The following is a 16,979-nucleotide window of genomic DNA, read 5'->3' on the forward strand; positions in this document are numbered from 1 at the left end:
AGAGCCCCAAAGCCTTAAACGCTACTTCTCTACTGGAAGTTAGAATAAATATGGCACAGATACCTTTTAAGACCTTGAAGATGATACGTATGGGTTGTGCTGAATCCCAGATGCATCTATATTTCCTACAGTTGCTTGTCCTTTATTTTCAAGTCTTCACTATACCTCTTGAGGACTCTGTCTCAGCTTCTATTATAATGAGATCTCTTCTGTAGTGAATATTCAGTTGTTTAATAAATAACTACATATTTTTTAAATGACAGATTCACCAGAATTGGCCATTACGTAATAATCACAAACACCAAGCTTATGAATATTTCATGCTCACTCATTTCTGCTGAGACTGTAAGCATCGCACATTTCTATAGCTACAGATTATGCAGGGAACAATGGAAAACATATGTTTTGTGTGTTTTCTTTAACAATTTGATGATGGAAGAACACCTTGCAGTGTTGGAGATAATGTAAGAAATAGTTGCCTTTTGTTATTTGAGTGCTTGAAATAAAACTCTCAAATGGCAAGTTGTAATCCAAACCACAGTGATTATAGAAGACTGTATAAAAAGGTATACATTTAAAATTCATAAATCTAAATGAAACTATCTGCAGGTAAGTAAACTTTATTCAATTTTCCACAGCAACTACCCGATACCATCACCCAAAAAACTGCAGACACTGTACTGCTCAGATGTTAAAAAGTTTCAGTTTGGGATTCAATTGTTCTCTCCTGTTTTCTTTCAATCAGTGAATATTAGAGTTGTTATAAGTGATCTGAGGGAGGGGCACACCGTTAAATGAGAGTGCAGAATAGGGAGCCTGATGAAGGATGGCGACACAGGAAAGGCCTTCTCGAAGAAGAATGTTTAAACCTGATGAGGGGATCCAGAGGAGGTTACCTGGCAGAAAGGTGGGATGTAGAGGCGGTAACAGGCATTGGAAGAGCCCACAGAAAAAGCAGGGCACTTTCTAAAAGCTGGAGAGAGCCAGGGTGGTGATAGCGTAGTGACTGAGAGGAACAGCAGTATGAGATGGGCAGAAGCCAGATCCTGCAGAGACTAGTAAACCATGAATAACAAAGAATTTGAACATTTGCCCAGGAATGGTCACAAACCATTGAAGGGTGTGAAGCTGGGGAGAGACACGATCTGAGTCCTGATTATAAAAATCATGATCATTCCAGGTGATGAGCGCTGAGTGCTGAGTGAGAAATGGAGAAAGACAGAGAGGCAGAGAGAGAGAGAGAGAGAGAGGGGGGGAGAGGGAGAGAGAGAGAGAGAGAGGATTTAGGACATACGTGCAATCGTCCAGATTATGCTGGCCTGGGGGCTTGGATCAGAAGAGTGAAAGTGACCTGGAGAGCAGTGCGTGGACTTGAGAGCCATTGTGGAAGTGAAATACACAGTCGAGAGTGATTGATTAGATGTTGGCAGTAAAAAGGGGAGAGTGTCAAGAGTGACTTAGAGATGAATGACTTGGCAAACTGGGGAGACTGTGAGTTCTGTTTTGAACTTTATAACGTTATTTCAAAATTCCCTATTTTATTGCCTGGGAATTTGTAGCAAGAAGAGAAAGGCATATACACACACACACACCACACACACACACACACACACACACACACACAAGGACCACTTCCAAATTGTGCTTCACAATGCCAAGATTTTCAGCTCCATCTTTGTGGGAAGGGCCGCTCTTTCTGTTAAGTTCACCACTCTATTCCCAGTGGCTGTGACACCTGGGCATGCAGTAGGTGCCCAATAATGAGTCTATTAGAGCAGCTAAGCTGTGTTCCGATCTGGAATATAAGAGTCTTGGGGAGATGGCTGTCCTTTCCTTGTCCTTCCTTCCCCCTTCTTTATTTCTTTCTAAACTTGTACCTAAGTTTCTCATTTATGGGCTTTTTATGGAGTTAGACAAACTGATACTAAAGTTCATGTGGAAGAAGAAATATATAAGAAGAGCCAGGAAAAAAATAAACTTTGAAAAGAAAAGCTCTGATGGGGTCTAGTCTTAGCAAACATTAAAACATACTATAAAGTCTCTATAATTAAATCAGCATGGAACAGGTCCATATATAGACTAATAGACCAGTGAAATAGAAGAGAAAGCCTAGTCAGAAAGAGAAAAACAAATATCGTATATTAACACATCTATGCGGAATCTAGAAAAATGGTACAGATGAACCGGTTTGCAAGGCAGAAATAGAGACACAGATGTAGAGAACAAACATATGGACACAAAGGGGGGAAAGCAGGAGCAGGTGGGTGGTGGTGGTGTGATGAATTGGGAGATTGGGATTGACATATATACACTAATATGTATAAAATGGATAACTAATAAGAACCTGCTGTATAAAAAATAAAATAAAATTCAAAAATTAATTAAAAAAAGATGAGAAAGCCTAGTACAGTCCGAGGTACTTATGGAAATTTAGTATATAATGAAGGTAGCATCTCAAAGCACTGAGATAAAGAAGGGCTTTTTAATAAATGACATTGGGACAACTGAATAGCCATCTGGAAAATGATCAAATTCGATCCATATTTCACACCATGTATAAGAATACACTCCAAATAGATTAGGGATCTAAAGTAAAAATATGAAACTATACAAGTATTAGAAAAAAAACATAGGTAAACTCTACTTCAACCATAGTGGAGAGAAAGCCTTCCAACTGTGACTCCAAATCCAAAAGTAATATAAGAAAAGATTGACAAATTTACTACAGTAAAAGGAAGAAGTTACATGGGGGAAAAAACCTAACAATAACATATATGAAATCAAAATACAACTGAAAACTGGGAGAAAATATATATAAAATATGCCACAATAATGTCTCCAATGGATTGAAATCTCTAAAAATTGAGAGACAAAGTGGCAAAAAGCTGATATTTTAAAATGTCAAAAAACAGGGAGTTCACTGGTGGTCTAGTGGTTAGGACTCAGCACTTTCACTGATGGGGCCCAGGTTCTGTCCCTGGTCGGGGAACTGAGATCCCACAGGCCGTGCGGCACAGCCAAAATAAATTGCTCTGAAATTGATGAAGAACCAACCACTCGGGCTTCCCTGGTGGCGCAGTGGTTGAGAGTCCGCCTGCCGATGCAGGGGACACGGGCTCGTGCCCCGGTCCAGGAAGATCCCACATGCCGCGGAGCAGCTGGTCCCGTGAGCCATGGCCGCCGAGCCTGCGCGTCCGGAGCCTGTGCTCCAAAATGGGAGAGGCCACAACAGTGAGAGGCCCGTGTACCGCGAAAAACAAAAACAAAAAGAACCAACCACTCATAATTACAGAAATGAAAGTTAAAACACTGACACAGAATTCGTCACCTATAACACGGGCACAAATTAAACAGTGTGACAGTACATTCTGTTGGTGAGGCTGAGAGAGGCAGGAACTCTCAGCCACTGCTGGTGGGAATGCCGACAGGGAATTGAGCAAAATCTAACGAAACTCCACGCGCATGCACTTTTGATCTGCAGTTCCTCTTCTAGAAGTCTACCTGAAGGTGCACTCCCAACAATGTGAAAATACATATGCACAAGGTTGTCCCTTGCAGCGTCGTTTGTCATTGCAAAATTTTGGAGAAAACCTAAGTGCCCATCCCTAGGAGCAGAGTTGAATAAATGATGGTGCGTCCACAAAATGGAGTACTGTGAGGCTGTAAGAAGAATGAGGACAAGTTCCACAATGTGATTTGGAGGGATTTCTAGAGCATGCTGTTAAGTGAAAATAGCCAAATACAGAAAAATATCTATAGTACATTCTCCTTCATGTAAGAAAAAGAGGTTATTAAAAATATGCATGTATCTGCTCATTTGTGCAAAAGAAATGCACGATGGTTAAACAAAAAACTAAATAGATGCATTACCTCCATGGGGTGGGTGAGAAAAGGGTAGAAAGAAGTTGAAAGAGGGAAGAGGGTAGCGGGAAAGGAAGGAGAGACACTTCTCTGAGTGTACTTTATCGTAGTGTTCTGACTTTTAGAACCAGAGTAATGAAAAATACACCAAAAAAATAAACATGTAAGCAAAAAAATATTTATAAGCAAAATCAATCAGGATGTGAGGGAAAGCCAGATGTGGAATATAAATAGTAATAAGTTAACGTAAGCATATCACAAATGAAGTGGTAGAAGAAAAGAAGCAACCTAAGTGACTTTGGAAAACAGAATTTTAAGTGGATATTATAAGGCCAAAGGCAAATAAGACCTGTTTTAAAATGCTGGGCTTGACTTTATAAATCTGTTTCTCATAGAAGAATGAGTGAGCAATTCTAAGGTAATTTTATGTGTATATAAGGATAAAAAATAAGTAAATATATTACAGGTAATATAGTCAGGTTTCTCACTGTCAAAGAAAAAATGCACAAATTAATAAGATAAATAAGTCCTGGGGATGTCATGCACAACAGAATGATCATATTTAACAACACTGTATTGTATATTTGAAAGTTGCTGAGAGAGTAGATCTTAAAAGTTCTCATCACAAGAAAAAAATTGTAACTATATGAAGTGATGGATGTTAACCAAATTTATTGTGGTGGCCATTTCACAACATATACAAATACCAAATTATTTAGAAATACACCTTAAACTAATACAGTGTTATATGTCAGTTATATCTAAGGGATGTGTCTATATGTGGTTTTGGAAACTGGATTGACAGGACTGAAAGAAAACTGAGACAGAAGTAGAAATATCAACTTCAAAATTTCAGCATCATCTATAATCTGAGAGGCTATTTTTTTCACTACGTATTATTTCTTAATATCACACTTAGGCATTCAATGAACATGTTTGTTATAAGAAAAAAAGGGACCAGATATCATTAAAAAAAAAAAAACTTAGGATGATTAAAAAAGTGTATTCCCACAGTAGTTAGCATGATATAACCTAGGAGTTAACAAACTTTCTGTAAAGACAGTAAATATATATGGCTTTGTGCACCAAGAGGCAAAATCAAGGATACTACTAGGTACTTTTGTCAGAAAAAAGAAAACAAATTTTGACAAAAGTCTTTGGTGAATTTCAAAATATTAAAAAAAAATTCTTATTAAATAACAAAAGGTTATTATTAAAATATATAATTTTTGTAATCATCAACTAATAATTACAAGAGTGAAATTCTTGTTTGTGAGAGGGATAGCACTAACTGTTACTCAGCGTCCCCTATCACCATAGTGATTGCAAGTGTGCATTTGTAAAAAACATTATCGGTTCACCAAAAACAGGTAACTAGGGAGAGTTTGCCCATGCGCCATATCTTGCCAACCCCTAACCTGGCCCATGCCTACCCCTCCAACTTCACCTCTGCCATTTGCTCCCCTGTTACTCTGCCCAAGACCCAGTGGCTTTCTTTCCATTCCTCAAGCACCCCAAGTTTCCCCCTGAAGCTGGGGGATCTTGACCCTTGCTGTTGCCTCTACCGGATACAGAGTCCCCAACTCTGCACCTGGCCAGTCGCATCATTTAAATCTCAGTTCAAATGTCAGTTTCTTAGGGAGACGCACTCTGATCACCCCGTCTAAGTGCCGGCCCCGAACTCAGCCACTTCCTATTACCCAAGGTAATGTCCTTTATAGCTCTTTTCACTCTCTGCAATGTCATACTTACGTATTGTTTAAAGGATTTCCTGTCTGCACCTCTAGTTGAAGGTCCGTGACACAGAGAGTTAATGTTTGGTTCCAGCTAATGAATTAACCATTGCTTGGCATGTAGTGACTTCTTAATAAACACTTGAATCAATAATGATTGAAGAGAGAAAAAAGGGATTTACTGTAACCCACATATTGCATATGCAGTACAGTGAAGGCTGGGCAGGAAAGACAGCAGTCACAGCGGGAGTTTTGGACACTGAAAGATTTTGCTGCTGTTCTGTTGGGATCCTGAGAGAACTAGCTGTAATCTTATAAATGCTTGGTAAGAACATCCATTTCAGGCCTGTCATTAACTTGTTCCAGGTCTGGAATCACCGCTAATGGTTCACCTAGCTTATACTTTGACCTTCGGAAGCAAATGAACATCACATGAGATACAGACATTCACACAAACTTGACTGCATTCCATGCAAACTATAAAAATAGCGGAATGAAACATCACATTAAAAATGGCATGACCCGGGCTTCCCTGGTGGTGCAGTGGTTGAGAGTCTGCCTGCCGATGCAGGGGACACGGGTTCGTGCCCCGGTCCGGGAGGATCCTACATGCTGCGGAGTGGCTGGGCCCATGAGCCATGGCTGCTGAGCCTGAGCGTCCAGAGCTTGTGTTCTGCAACGGGAGAGGCCACAACAGTGAGAGGTCCGCGTACTGCAAAAAAAAAAAAATGGCATGACCCTACAATTCCCCCAAATGATCAGGGTGTCCAGAGTCATATGTGAGTCACTAAGTAGAAAGATTCATATGAACACATACTGGTAGCCAGTGTCTCTGAAAAGAAAAGATTTCCTATTCTAAATGTAATGGTATTCTAAGTGGAGATGGTAAAGTGCAAATGACTTAGTATCAAAATTTAGTATAAAAGCTGCTGGGTATACAAAGAGATGAAAAGGAGAAGGAAAGCTGGAATTAGAAAAGATTCTAAAATTATAATTGTCACAAGCTTAGGGGAGAAAATCAGCCATCTTACCAGACACTGCAGTGAGGAGAAAACTTGTAAATTAGATTTATAGGGAAGTAACCTCAACATAGACAAAAAATAAACAGAAAAGAACAAAGTCAAGCACCACTTGTAACTAACCTTGGAGAGATCAACTCTTTGATGGATTCAGTAGCCTACCTAGAGTACGTGTCTGTCTAGCGATGATTAACTACTGAACTGAAAACAGATTTACGTGTAGTTTAGGACACCCATTTGCAAGAGCAACATATATTAAAACTTTTATAGAATAATACTTTATATGAAAGTCAAATAAGGAAAACTTTTTCTTCCCCTCAATGAAGTCAGCAGGGATTGTTCAAAATCGTTAGAGTGCTTGCTTTGTTTTAAAATCATATGAGCAGTTTCAAACTAATTTCATAAATACCAAGAATAAGAAAATATCATATACAATCCAATTTCCCTACTTTTCAACTGACTTTATTGTCTGGGCAATGTTCATCTCTTTGTTTTATGCGTGTAAAATATTATGTAGTTACAATAGCTGTCATAAATACTTTTGTATTCTGTATATTCTTACTGTATCACAAACATTCTTAGGTGGCTGTATTGTCTTTATTGTTCTCATTTTTTATGACAGCTGAGTAGTCCATATCAACATTGCATGATTGTTTGGTTTTGTATTTTTTCCTAATTTTTCTTTATTAAAATACAGTTGAAGCTTTTACATTGTTTTTGAAGGGAAAGCATTTTAAATGTATTGTTTCACTACAGACTAGTTTGAAAATAATATCAACACAAGAAGAGAATTACCCACAAAAGTCATTCTGAAAACATCCATGTTTTATTTATGTGCATCTTCAATTTCATGTCACAAAAAGTATAGAGAGAACGTTGTACTCTATACTTTGCATTAACATTATGCCCAACATATTCTGTTTCTATTCAGTGATTTTTTTGTACCCTCTCTACAGTTACTGTGGCTCACATTACTCTATATTTTTTTCTTTAGGTAATTCACTGTTCTCTGAAACTGGTCCTCTAATGAACTTGTGTCCTGGTGCATTACCTGCCTCCTCCCGCTGAAATGTAAGTATCGTGAGGGCAAGAACCTGGCCTGTCTGTTCAGCGCTGTCTCTGCAAGGTCTGGAAAGGTGCTAGACCCAGACTGGGTACTCAATGAATGATACTGGACAAAAGAGTAAATGAAAATCAGAATGGTTGCGGAGCAAGTGTAGAGCTACGTTTTGAATCCCAGAGCTCTGACTCCACAATGGTTCTCTAATACAAAATGGAAGGATAACGCATGTGCTATCTTCCTTTCTGTCATTCCCTCAATGAGGTGGTGATAGTGAATGTTTCTTAAAAGGATTATAACTTCCTCTGGTTACAAGGGATTCTGCAGTAAATCTTCGCAACCCCTCGAGAAAAAGGGAAACTTAGATTCCCAAGATGTAGCAGTAAACTAAGAGCGGTCTAGAGATGCTTAGCTGTTCTCAACTGTAAATATTATGACATAATCTTTTATGGTACTATTTTATAATATTTTAATGATGTCAAAGGATGTGAGCTTTGAAGTCGCTTGGCAGATGACGTAATATCAATTCTACTAATTCCCAGCTGCATAACCTTGTCCAAGTCACTTCCTCCTTTCTACCTCAGGTTCCTCTTCTGCAAAATGGGGGACAATAATAATGCCCTTTCAGATGATTGTGGTGAGGACTAAGTAAATTGATATAAAAACAACCATATGTCTATATTTACACGTATTTGGAGTGCTGCATTGTCTATAGAAAACATTCTGTAAATATTAACTATAATCATCATCAGCATGTAATGGTCAGTAGTTTTGCAAATCCAATTAACTTTTCACTTGTAGAATTTAAAAAAACAGAGTTCACAAAGTATTCCTTTAAATAAATAGGACACGTTCAAGGCTATTCCTCAAATATCCCTCTTACTTATTTGCATTACACTATGTCTCTTGACTGGAAGAGAGAAGGAAGGATGACCAACGTTTTGCTGGAAATGGTGCATAACAGTGGCTTTGAACATGCAAATGCATCATTCATGTGAATGTCATTGATCACGTGTGCTCAGGGGAGGTGGGGGGGGATGTTAAGTGATGCTGCTTTTGACTATAAAAATCCCAGGGGCCAAATTATGTAAATTCTTTTGGAGCTCAAAAGAGTATCCTGCCAACTAGTGGATGTAATAAATGTTGTTGATGTTGTAATGAAGATACTTAAGTTTCTGATAAAATGGCTTCTTCTTTGGTCCTTGCTTTAGGACCAAAGGCTTTCCTTGAAGGTGAAGGGGATTTATGTTTTAACCTAGACTCATAAATTAAGTGGAAAAAAATCCTGTCTGAGGCAAGGAAAGACTCTTCTCTCAGACATAAGTGTGTTCATAGGCTCTAGCATATTCTTCCTCACAGGCAGCACCTGCTGGAAATCTTTTAGTAAGAAATGCAGCTTATTGTACTGACTCTCTTCCCACCTTTTCAAATATTCTTTTCTTTTCTTCCAAATACTTGTTAAGCAATGATGAGTTGGTATAATCTGCACACAAATGAGAGCACGTAATTATGGTCAGGAGACAATCCATTTTGTGTAGATAGAATTCCATGCCGTTCATAAAAAATGTCCTCCAGGGGCTTCCCTGGTGGCGCAGTGGTTGAGGGGCCGCCTGCCGGTGCAGGGGACGCGGGTTCGTGCCCAGGTCTGGGAGGATCCCTCATGCCGTGGAGCGGCTGGGCCCGTGAGCCATGGCCGCTGGGCCTGCACGTCCGGAGCCTGTGCTCCGCAACGGGAGAGGCCACAACAGTGAGAGGCCCGCGTACCACAAAAAAAAAAAAAAATGTCATCCACAGTAGCTTCATTATAGACAGAGAGGCCAGGATCAGCTGGGCTGCAGTAACATACTTCAAAACCTTAGAGTTTCAAAACCATAAGAGTTTATTTCCTACTCATGCCGATTCCACTCTAGTCTTTGTCTCTTCACAGTCACTTTCTTGAAATGCTGACTCAGAGATTCAGACCTTTCTCGTCTTTTGACCTCAACATCTCATTATTCATCCTCTGTGATCACCACTAGAGGGAAAGACAGAGCCTGTAGAACTCACAACCATTCTGCGATGCGCTGATTTGCTGAAGACCATAGGCCACAACTAGTCATAATGCCCACACCTAACTGCAAGGAAAATGGAAAAGGTTCGGGGAGAGCGAGGTGTCACAGAAATATTAATGATCAGTAGAATGTAAAGATACAATTACCAAAATATATTCTGAGAAATATGAGGGCTATGGGTATTCTGAAGAAAAACGCAAGAGGCCAGAAGCATCCAGTTAACTAAAACACTATTGCTAATCTGACCCTTTAAATTCCCCACTTAGAAATTCTCAGTGCACGTTAGCCTACTGTCAACTCTGAGAAACCATTCTCCCAATAGGCATGATTATCTTTGTTTAATGCAGTTTTTTTTGCCAACTCGATTGACCATAGAATAATTCCTTTTCACAACACCCATGAACCTAATGTCCCATTGAACTCACATTAGACAAATATTCCATTAGGCAACTTGAAATACTGAAGTGAAAAACATAATGGGCACTTGATACATATTTATTGCCAGAACAGTAAATGAATGAATGAGAAGTCACTTTTCAGAGTCAGGGACACCCATTAAATCAGATTTTCAGGGATAAAGTTCTACACAACACCTACCTTAAAGTTGAAAAATAAAAACCCTAGGTCAAGCAACTAGCTTTTGCTTATAAGATGCTACACACCAATTTTGATGGGTTTTGTTGTTGTTGTTTTTGCCTCTGTGCTGACTTGAGTGGCTTATTTGTGTCGTCAGCCATAGCTCATCTGCCCAAGATTTCATCAGGGTGATTGTACATGTACAGCTCAGCATGTACAACCCATCCCACACTTCTGTCCACACAGAAATTTAAGAATGGAAAACAAACCCCGCATTGTGATGAAGAGAATTGAAATTAGATGTTGCATAAGCCATGCTCTAGATGGTGTTCCACGCTAAAAACCTCACAGACTCACAGTAGGGAGACGCAGCAACAGACGCAGTGCCAGTGTACATTCCACATAATCCAGTGCAGTGCGGTTTTGAGCAATGCTCAGGCATTGGAACAATACCTAATGGTTTGCCTTGGGTCCAGAGAGTGGCTGGTTGTTGGCGGCAAACCCTGGAATCTGGGAGGAGAAAACAATATGGAAGCAATATTATTTGCCATCTAATTTTCTATAATTCAGAAGGGCGTTGTGCTGAATGATAACACACAGAGGAAAGATTAAATGTAATAACATAATATTCACACTGTGCATCAGAAGTTGCTACTTTTGGCACCATGGAGGCAGATGGCTGGCACTGGCCGTTGCCAGGAGGTGTTAAGTGGGTAAGTGGTACTGAGGAATAGAGTCATCTGTGGGGAAAATGACAGTCATGAACTGCTTGTAATGCTGTGAAAACTCAATGAAGTTGATTAAATGCAGATTGCAAAACTGTTTCCTGGACGACCACTGGACACAATCGTTTATACCAAAACGTGACAAGTCTGACAGGAAAACTGCCGTTTCTGCTGCCAATTTGTTGAGCATCTTGACAAAGAACATGACCAAGGAGATGAAAATAGCCCTGTCCTCCTAGCAGAGTCACCAGGTCCCCATACACACAGTTGTCTAACTCTGCGGGAAGGTCTTCTGGGAGGGGCACGGTGAGCGTGATTACAAGCCATCCTAGCCCTGGGAGACAAATTTGTGTAAAGTTTTTGTGAGATCTTATCCTATATTCTCAGTGACCACACTACCTGTGTTAGATTAAGGTGCCTACCATACAGTTTATTTAGTGTGAGTGAGACAGAGACACTACAGTGGTAGCAGAGCAGTTACGTGTGTAAGGTCTGCAGGCTTATGTCAAGGGCACATATAGAAAGAGATGGGAATGGGGAGGCATATAGATTAGGGTGGCCCTGCACCAAGTGTGGTTCTAGGGCCCATGGGGATATGCCAACACTTCCTTACTGTTCACGATAAGACAAATGCAAAAATTGAGAGTAGAAATGTTTAACCATTTGACAATTTTGTTGAACCTCATACTAAACAAGTGGACTTTGTATAATTTGTGCCTTTTTGAATTTTTACTTTTCTGGTAATTCCTTTTTATCATACTTTATAAAAGTTCTGTGATGGATTGGGAATTTCACCACAGACAGTTTGAGAATCAACAAATTGGAGTTGCAGAGGCAGATTTAGTCTGCATTTCTTACAAGGTTTATTGCTTTTAGCAAAGTACTAACCTATCTACATTTTGTTTTTCTCAACATTTGATAAGTAGATTATATCATTATTAAATAACTGGGTATACCAGGAACTCCTCACATAAACTACTGAAAAATAATTAAAATGTTTAGATAATCCGCGCCTACTAATCTGAACATTGCACGAGGTGAGTGATTGATTAAGTTCACTTGTGGAAGAGTGAATGGATCAGGTAACACACACTTGCTTTTTCCCTGTATTCAGTCCATGCAGCAAGTATTTGTTAAGCATAAGCCTTGTTCCAGACATGGTTCCAACTGCTGAGGGAATGCAAGTGAATAAAAATTGTAAAGACTCCTGCCTATGGGGAGTTTATATATGATCAGGGGCTACAGTTGAGACAGAATAGTTATAATTAATAAGTAAATGGTATGATTGATTTGAGATTGAAAGTTGCTATAGAAAAATAAGAGAAGTATAGCAAGGCATGGAAAGAGGGAAGATTTCTAACGTGGGTTCAGACTGAGCTCCAAGTTAAAAACATGACATTTCAACGAAGACATGAAGAGGTCAAGTTAGCCATGTGGATATCTGCAGGGGGAATAGGCCAAGTAGAGGTAACAGCCAGTGCAAAGGTCCTGTGTTAACAAGTATATAGCATATTTGAGAAGCAGCATGGAGGCCAGTGTGGCTGAAAGAGAGAGGACAAGACAAAAGTGAATAGTTGAAGACACAGAGGCAATTTGAGTCCTTGTAGGCCATTGTGAGGATTTAGTTTTTCACTCTGAGTGAGATAGGAGCCCTTGACAGTTTGAAAAGAGGACTGACATGGCTTTTCTTTATTATTTTAAAGGATTATAAGGCTATCACAGCAATCCAGGTAAAAGATGATGGCGGATCCAACCAGAATGGTAGCGATGGAAAAGGTGGAAAGCAGGCAGGTTCTAGGTATATTTTTAAGGCAGAATCAACAGGATTTCCTGACATACTGGGTGTAAGGTATACCTTATACTCAGTATACCTGCAAGATATGGGTAGAGCAGATTATATAGCCATGGGGGTATATCTGAGCTTTGTTTGGAACATGTGAAATCATTCTTGTCTATTAGGCATCTAAGTATCTCAAGATGTCAAGTATGCAGTTGCAGTCCAGAGTTTGCAGGAGACATAAATTTGGAAATAGTTGCAAATAAATACATTTAAAGCAGTAAAACTGGATGAGATTACCAAAGGAACGAGTGTAGATAGAGAAAAGGACTACAGACTGAGATCTGAGACACTTGGGCATCAAGAAGTTATGGAAAAGAGAAATTGGCAAAGGAGACTGAGAAGGAGGGACCAATAGGACAAGAGGACAGTCAATAGGGGGTGGGATTTTGGAACCAAGTGAAGAAAGTATGTCAGGGAGGAAGAACTCATCAACTGTGTCAAATGCTGCTGATGGTCACATATGGTGAGGACTGAGACCTTTGGATTGAGAAATGTGGAGCTCGTGGATGACACTGTAATGGTATAATGGTGTGTGGAATGGCGAAGAAAAAGTCCTATGGGAGTAGTTTAAAAGAGCCTGGCCAGAGATGAATTGGAGACAGGGAACAAAAAGAAGTCTCTTAAGTCTCACAAGGGAGCAAATATATGGAACAATCGCTGATGGCAGAAGTGGGGTCAAGAGAGATGCTTTATGTAAATTCCAAGAGAGTTTCTTCTGGGGAAAACATCAAATCAGTAATAGGACCAGTCATTGAGAGGGAAGACATACTCCGAGGTGGTCCTCAAATGAGCCAGTTTGGGAGACTATGTAATGGAGCTGCCAGAGGTGAACACAGTCACAGCAGAGAACCCTCTAACGCAAGAACAGGAACCGCTGTATGAATTACTTGTCTGATTTCAGGGGCTACACTTTTTAAATTCTGTAAGTGGTGCTTACCAGTCAAATTGCAGACATTTGTTTGCAAATGCAAACTCCTTTGTAACCATCATTGAGCCATTTGTACAATCACATATTTCTTCACACGAGTAATTAATACTGATACTTAATACTAAATTGATAGGGTTTCTTGCTCTCTTGCTTACAAGCTCTTCACAGTCTAGCTGTAATTAAGAATCAGCAGAGACAGTTCTTCAAGGGAATGGGTGGAAGTCTACTGTCCTCAGTTTTGGATTGACGTGTATTAACTAAAGTAGAAGTAAAAGCAACAAGGCTCCTTTCTTTTCAGCTTTTTGCCTTTCAGAACATTTTATCCTAATGAAGGAAGATAAAAATATATCATATATTTATTATATATAAATATAATATATAATTACTTTTGCAAAATATATAATTATATAAATTATGTAATGTAATTATATTTACAAAATACAAAAATATTAAAAAATACAAAGCATTATATATATATCTGCCATAGGTGTATGTGTGTATGCATGTATGTGTGTATATACAGCATATATGTAATATAAAATATTATATATATTTATATATTACATAAAATATATTTACATATATATACACACCTTTGACAAATATATAAATACATAATATTTTATATTTTGTAATATTTTTTGTACTTGTAGTTTATATTTTGTAAGTTTATATGTTGTGATCTTTTATATATAATATATAGTGTATTTCAATATCATGGTACTCACTTATATTAAATATTACTATCTCAGAGGTATAATACAAAAGGAAAATTTTGGTCAGCAATGCCCTTGTCCATTGCAGATGTACCTGGTCAATGGATGGTTTACTTTTGTCGTTCAGGATCCCAGGCTTCTTCCCTATTGTGACTTTGCCTTCCTTTAGGGTCCTGGATAAAGCCTATCTTCTTCTTAACTACTTTGACCTAGAAGTGACATATATCTCTTCTACTCACAGTGCATCAGTGAGAACTAGTTGTATGGCACTCCTTAGATGCAAGGAGCCCCGGGGACTGCAGCCATGTTTACTCTAGTCAGCCCCTTCTAACACAACTCTGTACTATGTAAGGAAATCATGTCACTCTGGGGGCCAGCCAGCCATCTGCTACAGGGAAAGAGTATTTCAAGGTCAAAGGCAATCATTTCAGTATCTGATGCTCTTTGCCTACATAATATTCCAAGGAATTTAGAGTTCTGCTATAGGGAGAAAAGCAAAGGGAAGACGTAAGAATGTTCTAATATGACTTAATCTTTGATAAATTAGAGCCCTCTGAATTAAGTGAGAAAATTTGGGAGTTTTTTTATCTTATAGAATTTATCAGCCTGGGAATCTGGAAAATGAATCATGAATCTTGTCATACCCTATACTTCACAACTAGCACTAATTATATATTTGTACCATGAGGCATTTGTGGCTTTCTTAATTACAAGATCACATTAATGACTAGTGGCGATGATGAAGAACAGTCGACATCAGTGCCACTCAAGAGAGTAACAACAGGAAGAATAATGTCCTGGGACAGCCACTAAAATCAAACTTAGATTGAAGACTAGGGAAATGATCATTCCTCATCATAATTGTAATATATAAAATATTAAACATTTTTCTTCATTTTGACATTTTAATCACATCCCATACTCCTCATATAGAGATATTTCTTTGAATTTTTTGAGACTTCTTTAGTTTATATAAATACATATACTTATATTGTATATAATATGTATATATTTAACATAACATTTGGTTTGTGTTTTTCATTTTTTGGTATTGGTGAATTCTTTATTTAAAAGCTTAATGTCTGAACTGAGAGCAATGCACACAACAATCGCAGTATTAGAATCTCAATAAATCTACTCAGCATAATGAACTGAATTCCTTGTACTTTAGGTGTCACGTTACTCTTTCTTTGACTTAATGTGTATTGAGGTCTCTGAAAATAGGTAGCCACAGTGAAAGTTCAAGGTAGATAGCAAGTTAAAATGGAGAAGAAAACTTGCTTTTTAAATAATCTTTGGCAAGAGACATGTGAAATTTAGGAACCAGGTAGATCATTTTTTACCAAACTTCTTCCCTGCTCCCCTCCACCGGAAAATTGTCATTTTTAAAATCTACATTTAAAAAACAATCCCTGTGTCAGTATCAGTTTATTGAAAAGTCATCTCATCTCATAAGAAATATCATAAGAGTACACATTTCGGGGAAGAAAAAGGCTTTTCCTATATCACTGAGATGAGCAGAGTGTAAAAGTATGCTTAGAAATAAATAGTAAAGGAAATCAACTAGACCTTACAATCTTTAAAATATCTCAACCTCAAAATGTCATGAAGTAGTATTTGCAACTTGAAGGGGTATTCCATAAATATTTATTAAATGTTTAATTAAATTAATTTACTAAATGTAAAATCTTAGTGATTGTGTCAGAACCCCTCTCTACCTTTCTCCACCCAATTTGCTGCCACAGGAAATGTAGAGTCATCAGGCAACTTTGCCCTTTGGTCCTGAATTATGTTTGGCCAATCGGAGCACCAATAGGAGGTTGTAGAAGAGAAGGATGAAGGTGTGGCATTACTGCTCCTGGACCCTCCCTACAAGATTGCCTCAGGTTGGGTGGAAAGATCACATCACTGCTCAATGCTGCCATAACTTCAAAGGTCAGTGCTTCTAAAAATCACTCACTTCCCTAAAGTGTGGAGATGGTAACAGCTCTGCTGTCATGAGCCCGGAATACGCCAGTGTCCCTGTGGTTTCTCTACACCTTGCCCTCACTTTCCAAGACCTCTTAATTTGAGAGTGCCATCTGTGACCCCAACCCAGGATTCTGACTGATTCAATGATAATGATTTACAAAATATGATGCCTCTCACTATAGGGTTCTATACGGTCATGTATGAAAATAAGACACATAGAGAAATAAATACAATACATGTTAAAAGCAGTAAGGGCCATATGAGAACAACTAAAATGTCATGGAAGTTTCAAAGACAGAGTAATTGCTTCTTGGGCAATCAGGGAAGATTTCATGGAGGACATTTAAATGGGACCTTGAAAGATGGGCACTATTTCCATAAGGAAAAATACACTTTCAGGTGAAAGAAATAGTGTAAAAAAGTGAGCATTTTTTGGCTTGGTTTATTTGGGGAACTGTAACTGTTTTATTGGAGTATATAATAGACAAAGAGAATAAAA

At 38.6% G+C, this 16,979-nt stretch overlaps 1 long non-coding RNA gene across 1 annotated transcript in view; it reads left to right on the forward strand.

Annotated features, from left to right (window-relative positions):
- The window catches only part of LOC109551343 (uncharacterized), a 586,181-nt gene extending 569,743 nt beyond the window's left edge, over positions 1–16,438 (forward strand). Inside the window, exons 6-7 of the long non-coding RNA XR_012326518.1 lie at positions 7,608–7,684; positions 16,255–16,438. This is a non-coding gene — a long non-coding RNA (uncharacterized lncRNA). The remainder of the gene's footprint in view (positions 1–7,607; positions 7,685–16,254) is intronic.
- Positions 16,439–16,979: the final 541 nt, after the last annotated feature.

This window comes from Tursiops truncatus, chromosome 15, assembly GCF_011762595.2.
Source record: "Tursiops truncatus isolate mTurTru1 chromosome 15, mTurTru1.mat.Y, whole genome shotgun sequence".
Taxonomy (NCBI): Eukaryota; Metazoa; Chordata; class Mammalia; order Artiodactyla; family Delphinidae; genus Tursiops; species Tursiops truncatus.